The sequence below is a fragment of the Asterias amurensis genome, chromosome 11 (genome assembly GCF_032118995.1).
Source record: "Asterias amurensis chromosome 11, ASM3211899v1".
In the NCBI taxonomy this organism is placed as follows: Eukaryota; Metazoa; Echinodermata; class Asteroidea; order Forcipulatida; family Asteriidae; genus Asterias; species Asterias amurensis.
The window spans coordinates 4,031,100-4,039,229 of NC_092658.1; the positions used below are offsets into that span (position 1 = coordinate 4,031,100).

Consider the following 8,130-nt stretch of genomic DNA (forward strand, 5'->3'; position numbering starts at 1 on the left):
GACTCAATTCTTTATTCAATTTCTTACGAGAAAGGTAATCTGCAGTGGTATTATCTTCTCCTGCGATATGGGTTGCGGATAGAGTAATATTTCTTTCGATACACCAAAGGAAGATTTTTGATGCGAGGTCATTAAGGGACCAACAGTTCCCCCCCATTCTCGAAATATAAGACACCACTGTGCTATTGTCTGATTTGATCAGAACATGAACATTATTGAGAGTTTCACAGAGAGTTAGCAATGCATTTTGATCTGCCAATAACTCTAACATATTGATATGCAACTATTGTTGGGTTTTGGACCACGTACCCTGTGTGTAAGAGTTGTCCGTTTCGGAGACTGCACCCCCAGCCGGTATTACTGGCATCTGTACAGATAACAATAGTAATGGGTGGTTTTTTAATTGACGATTTTACATCATCGCATGGAATATCCAACCACCATGTAGTCTCTTCTCTTATAGTTTGGTTTACTGCAATATTTGCATCATAATTGCCATACTCATTTTTTAGGGTATTCGATTTGGCAGATTCGAGTTTTCGAAAATGCAATTTTCCTCTTGGAAAAGCATCAAATGTGGCAATAATCATGCCTATGAATTTTGCGAGATTCCGTAAAGTCAAGACTTTCTTTTCCAGAATGTGTGTTCCCTCCGATTTCAATTGTGTATTTTCGACTTTGGAACATTGATCGTCATTGTTTTGGAATCGACCTCAACGCCCAGGTACGTTGAATGGGTCTGCGGTTTCAAGCAGGATTTTCCCTTTGTTTATCTGGAATCCCAAATATTCCAATCACTGTACCACAAAGGTCGTTTGTTCATTGCTTTCATTCTCCGATGAAGCCGTGATCAGAATATCGTCAATAAAAATTACCAACCGAATTCCTTTACTTCTTGCTGCTGCAATGACAGGTTTCATCTCCTTTGTGAAAATTCAAGGGGCTGAGCTCAGCCCGAAAGGTAAACAGAATAATGTTTTCTATATTATCTATAGAACTGATTCTCCCATGAAAAGCACATATAAGATTGATCAATCTCACTCATTGGAATTGCGAAGTACGCATCTTTCAGGTCAATGGAAGTAAGGAAGTCATTGGATTGAATAATTTCCTCAACTAGTTTTATATTTTCCATTTTAAAATGTTCATATCTTACAAAAGTATTCAAATCTTTCAGATTTATAACCGGTCTCAGTCCACCAGATTTTTTAGGAATGAGGAAAATGTTCGATACGAACCGACAGCTAGACCTTTTAGTGGGCTGAATTGCACCCTTTTGAAGGAGTTCTTTTATCTCCTGATTTACAGTCTGAATTTCCTCATCAGAAAACATTATTCTTTTTGGTTTGACTGATTGTACAGGGCGTGCAATGAAATCAATTTTGCAGCCTGATATGGTGTTTAGAATCCACCCGTCGGAGGTAATCTGAGACCAATTATAATGGTGAAACTTTAACTGCCCGGCACAAGCCGAAATTGCAGTGGAGTCATGTTTTACATACCAGTTTTTTGTTTCAGTAAATTGCCCACTTGTAGCTGTTGCTGTAGGTTTATGGTGGTAAAACTTCCCACTATCATTTCTCCCGCCTCGGCGGTTGCCACTTGGGTAGTAGGGTTGCGTATACCGCGGTTGAGTTCTGTTTCCTGGGGTGGATTTCACAAAGAGTTAGGACTAGTCTTATCTCGAGTTAGGACCATGCAGTTACTCGTCCTAACTTAGGACTATCCATGCAATTTGTATATCTCTTAGGACTAGTCCTAAGTTAGGACTATAGTCCTAAGTTAGGACTAGTCCTAAGTTAGGACTAGTCCTACCTCTTTGTGAAATCGACCCCAGGGGTATGCCCTGTCGTGAAACCCTGGCGAAATCCACGGGTTCTTTGAGAGTAAGGCTCAAACCGACGGTTTTCAGTACTTTTGTTATTTTCTGAATAAGTCAGCTTTCTACCGGCTTTAAAAGCCTCGGCAACCTGTTTCATCGATGAATTTAGACCTTGTCCAAATAGTTTATCAGACACAGGTGTGCTCCTTGAGCACAAGCCCTTATACATAGGGTTAAGGCAGGGTTTCAAATCATCCCGTCGCTTCATACTCAATTCATGATTTTGTCGGTGTCTGTTACGGTACCCGCCTTGGCAGTGTCCCGTAGTTCATTTAGAATATGGAAGTATGGAATCATACCTTTGACCACATGTTACTGAATTTGCTGAGTGCCCACGTCTTTGGAGCGGGCCAATGCAGGAATAGTGCCCCACAAGTCTGGTTTTTTTTCGTCCACTCTGGGGGCAGATACAGCCGGCGCATTAGCCGGTGTCGCATATTTGTCTGCGATCTTTGTATATATCTCCTTTTTGATCGGTAGTGTTACCGCTTTAGTTGCTCTGTCGGCCAAATTTGAGAAAATTTCTGCGCCTTTGGCTTCAGAAGTCTCATAAATGTCTTCGCAAGACATTAAATCAAAATTATCATCCTGTTTGGAAGGAGAACTGGCTGCCACGTTACTGGTCAGCTCGAAATTTTGGTTTGGGTCATAACAGTTACCCTGTTGCCTAACGAAATCATCAACGTCAAACAAATTGTCGACTGGGATTGCAGCCGACTGTTGGTCTTTTACCATGTTCGTCAGCATCTTTTGCATGCTGGCGATGGAGAGGGGAAAGCTTATGTATTCCCGTTGAATTTGCCTGAAGCTTCGCTTCTAAGCTTACATTTGGTGTAGTATCTTCATCACCAGCGGCTTGGCCGCACTGAAACTCAGACTCAATGTCAGACGGGAGCTCTAAATCAATCGAATTTTCCATTTCGATTTCCGCAGTGCTGTTACACACGAAGAAAAGATGGCTCAGGACTTGTGTCCGGGCCTTTATATACGGGCATCGCCCCATGGACTTATTTGAATAACATTACAACCTTTGAATGTATTGTGTGATCCGCATGCCATCACGTAGGAAGGAATGCAATCCCTCTGAAGACTTGTACGAATGTTATGAAATAGAATTTCTCACTCACAGTACTTCACGTCTGGAAAACATTTTTAATTTTTAATTAATTTGTGCAATAAAGGGTATTTTTTCGTTTATTATTCTCTCGCTGGTCAACTTTGATGACCAATTGAGTCCAAATTTTCACAGTGATGCATGTGTTGGGAAAATACTGGCCGGTCTTCGACAACAGTGACGTTATCAATGGTGTCCAGTGCCCTTTTAAAGGCACTGGACACGTTAAATTGTTTTGATAATAAAATTAACATGTTGCCCCCCCAAAAAAAAAAAAAAAAAATGAATAGTACAAAACGGGAGTATTACGTAAACCATACGTAAACCATGCGTAAACCAACTTTGGTGAAAACGTGAATATCATCACGGAGATATTTCCGTAAATATGTTGGATGTTCATTCAGAGCCACCATAATAGAGGCCTACACCATTATCGCTTTAGCTATCAAGACAAGCTTGCATTTTTCATTATTTTTCTGGGTTGGGTGTTTGTAAGACTCTGTTTTCATTATTTCTATGGTTTGATTGAGATGTTATGCTGGTCACGAACAAACTCTTGGCAAGATCAACATTGACATTACGTGCTCTCAAAGCGTGAATTGTGTATTGGGGTACAATATAATGCCGTCATAGTGTCACTGTCGTGTCATTGAGGAACACGTGCCCCTAAAGTGAGATCAAACACACCTTGGAACACAAAGACAAATAGTGTTGGAAGAAATTAAACAGACGTTTAATATAATACAGTATCGTTGCAAAGGAATTGAGAAACTGAGATTGCATAGAGGTCAATGGCCAGAAAGATAGAAAACTCTTTAAGGACCTACAGTGTGTTTAGTCGACTTCTCTTTATTACACGGTGGTGTAATGCTTTGTAGGCGTGACTTAAAGGCAGTGGACACTTGGTAATTACTCAAAACAATTATTAGCATAAAACCCAACTTGGTAACGAGTAATGGGGAGAGGTATGAAAGTATAAAACATTGTGAGAAACGGCTCCCTCTGAAGTGAAATAGTTTTCGAGAAAGAAGTATGTTTCCACGATTTTTTTTTCGAGACCTCAGATTTAGAAAGTGAGGTCTCGAAATCAAGCATCTGAAAGCACACAACTTCGTGTGACAAGGGTGTTTTTTTCTTTCATAGTTATCTCGCAACTCCGACTTACTAATCGAACTCAAATTTTCACAAGTTTATTTTATGCATTACTAAAAGTGTCTAGTGTCTTTAAGCCCTTTTCACCTATTCCCGTGAAATACAGCCCCGGGGCGACCCCGGGACCTTTACCCCACGCTTACCCCGGTGCACTTTCACATACTGAATCCCTATTCCACGAGGTTTTTACCACTTACCCCCTACTCCAGAGCAGGGCGGCTATTCCCCCGGGGTATGCCCATTTGCCGGGCAGACCGGTGGGTAAAGCGATCAGAGTGTGAAAGGGGGGGGGGGAACCCCCGGGGAATAAAGTAGTGTGAAAAGTGCTTACGATGGAGGGGGCAATCAGAACCATTGCCCCTAAAGTGAAATCGAAAAAGCAAAGCATGAATTGGTTTCAGAAAATTTTATTAAATTGCCCAAATATGTGTCTACAAAAAAGTATTTAATTGTACACCACTGTTTAAAGGAACACGTTACCTTGGATCGGACGACTTGGTCTATAAAAAAGCGTTTGTAACAGTTTGTTACAAAATGCATATGGTTGGAAAGATATTGTAAAAGTAGAGTACCATGATCCACACAAGTTTGCCTCGAAATTGCGTGGTTTTCCTTTTACTGTGCGAACTAACACGGTCGGCCATTTATGAGAGTCAAAAATTTGACTCCCATAAATGGCCGACCGTGTTAGTCGACGAGGTAAAAGGAAAACCGTGCAATTTCGAGGCATGTTTGTGCGGATCTTTGTATTCTACTTTTACAATATCTTTCTAACCATATCGACTTTATAACAAACTGTAACAAACGCTTTTCAAAGACCAACTCGACCGATCCAAGGCAACGTGTTCCTTTAATTGGAATGTAAGGGTTGGTTTAATAACAAAATAATATAATATGTGCTAAATTAGAAAGAAGTTAAATTTGCATCGGTGATGATATAGATATTTATTATTATTATAAACAAAAATACTATTAACAAAGACGTTCGTGCCGGTGGTCTACCAACTGAGTATGTTTGGGGTCTCTCTATTTTGTCAAAATCTTTGTTTGAGGTGCCTTTAATAAAAGCCGACGTAACCAAGCTGTAAATACTGTTTAATTGGTGATCACACCAAAGTTTACGATTCAACTTTGGAATAGACACCGAGAGTGATCATCTCTATAACTAAAATAAATCGATTGATATTTACAGATTGTGCTGATAATTTTCGACAAACACTAAATTAATATTATTGCATCTCCCCACAACCACTAAGCAAGGTTATCAATAAAAATGGCAATTATAAATAAACAATTACTTAAAAAACATTACTTAATCAAATTATTTTACTTGCATACAAATCTATAATACGTTTTCCACACACAAATGATACGACCGAAGACGTGTACTCATTATCTTACAAAGAACACCAAAACACAAGTGGACCCCCCAAAAAATGGTGGAATTTTGTGGAGACCCGGGTCCAGTTTCATAAAGCTGCTTTTTGGTAGAAAATATTGCTTTAAAAAAATTATATACGGAACAAAAGTTGAGCAGGATACCATGCCAGTGCCGGGTGGTGCCATACCACAGTAGATTCGTCACAGCATAGCTGCAAGGAAAATAGGGCACCAGTGAAACCCTATGACATTTAATTAAAGTGGGATTCTCATATTGATCAGTTATGTAAAAATAATTTCTTGAAATATTTGGGTGATTAATAAGATCAAATTTCTTGTCCCAGCAACAGTACTAGATTCTCTTTATAACACATTAATCGTATCGTATGTTCATTATGGTATACTGTTAGTATACTGGCATGGGGAGGTAGTTCAATTAACAAACTAAACAGACTTCTCCTCTTACAGAAACGGGCTTTACGTACCATTAATTTTGCTGATTTTCAGTCACATACAAGTCCCTTTTTTACTAAACATAAGACTCTTAAAGTCAAAGACATTTATTATCACCAACTCGGGTCACTCATGTACCAGTCTACCCGTAATACTTTACCGTCGTCAATTAATGGTATATTTACACACAATCATGAGATTCACTCACACTTTACTCGTCAAGCCTCCAACCTTCATATATACAATACCCGTACCTCTCTTGCTCATAAAACAGTCAAACTTGACGGACCCCAGCTCTGGAACTCTAAACTTAAAGTCTCTAAAAGTCTTTCTGTATTTAAGCGTACATTTAAGTGTGCTTTGTTGATTTCATATTGTTGATAGATGTTGTCTTTCCTACATTGCTGACCTGTCGTTGTTACAAGGGTGCGTTCGGTTAGCTTCCCTGGGTTGATCCCGCGGTGCTCACACCGGTGAGCCACTGACAAGAGCTAAACGAACGATCACTCACCGCTCTCGTAGTGACGTCATGCACCTGGGGCTTGCCCCCACTAGTGACCCACTCAACAAGCAGGGCACTGGGGGCTGGCCAGGTGCCTGGTGAGCCCCTGGAATGACGTCAAAGCTATTCGAGCGCACCACTGGCAGACCGGGGTCGACCCAGGGAAGCTAACTAAACGAACGCACCCAATTATTATAACGTCATTATTTACATCTCCTCCATTGGAGGATTATTTCAAAAAGCGTTGCAATATAGTCTCCTATTATATATTGGCAGTGTTACAGTACAATCAACTTTCGCTGCAGGGTGTAAAAATAAAATAATATTTATACGCATGGGAGTGTCGTGGCCGAGCGGTTAAGAGCACCGAATTCAGCAGAGTGTGGGTTCGAATCCCCAGCTGTGACACTTGTGTCCTTAAGCAAGACACATAACCATTGCTTCGTCCTTCGGATGGGACGTAAAGCCGTTGGTCCCATGTGTTGTGTAAACGCATGTAAAAGGACCCAGTGCACTTATCGAAAAGAGAAGGGGTTCGCCCCGGTGTTCCTGGCTGGATTGGCAGCATATTGCGCCACAGCACCTTGTAAACCATTGCATGGTGCTAAGGATTAGGTCTTATATCTCAAAATTCGCCCCACTCCTTGCAGTAATAATACCTGGCGCTTTGTATCCTTTGGCGAAAGGCGCGTTATAAATACGGTTATTATTATTATTATTATTATTAAACCGGCTTATCTTGTCTGCCATTTTGGTAGGCAAAAAAAACCAAAACCAAAAACTTCCGGGTCAGTGAGACCCATATTCGGTCAAACTGACCCACAACCCGGAACAGTAATGTGTCATTCACCCAGTCTGTCTGATCCGAAATATGGATCAGTATTAAGTTGTAGACCTACTCAGTCCATTTGCTCGGAATTCGGACCAGGTTGACCATTGAACACGAGCCTCATTGGAACCGAACACTGTCTAAATATATAAGTCATTTTAAAATACCTTGAAAAATATTATATTGCATTTTAAATGTTACTTATAACAATTTCATAAAACTAATTTTTGTATTTTGTTAATATACTCTGATAAAGATACATTTAAACAACAATTAATTAACAGGCAAATTCCAATAACAAAATTAATTAATATTTCAGTTTAATAATTATTGTCTCTAGAATAGTGCATTATAGCTCAAATAATGTATCTTGTGCTGATTAAGTGTTCCTTTTACATACAGTGCACGTGGTTGCCTCCAAAGTTGGCTTGAAAAAAATTCAATTCAATTCATTACACGTTTATTCCATACTCTTGTTGAGAAAAAAAAAACAATTGTGAGAATTAAACAGTACATAGAAATTTAACAAATCTAAAGTGTATTAAATTATACAGAAAAACAATATAAACTAAAAGCAAATAATAAATTAATAACTAGGAATTAACTATGTACAATACAGGAGCGAGAGCATGAGGCTGTTAGATAAGCCGTGGCTTGTAGGCAACAGCCTTTATACAGACAAGAAAACAAACAAACAAACAAATAAACATCGAAGAAGAAACAAGGGCAAGACAATAACACAATGACAATACAAAATGCCGACGACAAAAAACACAAAAATGCTTAAAAGCATTGGACACTACACTATTGGTCATCAA

At 39.5% G+C, this 8,130-nt stretch overlaps 1 pseudogene; it reads right to left on the reverse strand.

Annotated features, from left to right (window-relative positions):
* Positions 1 to 1,811: 1,811 nt before the first annotated feature.
* LOC139944125 (uncharacterized) lies at positions 1,812 to 2,801 on the reverse strand (annotated as a pseudogene).
* Between the last annotated feature and the right edge of the window lie 5,329 nt (positions 2,802 to 8,130).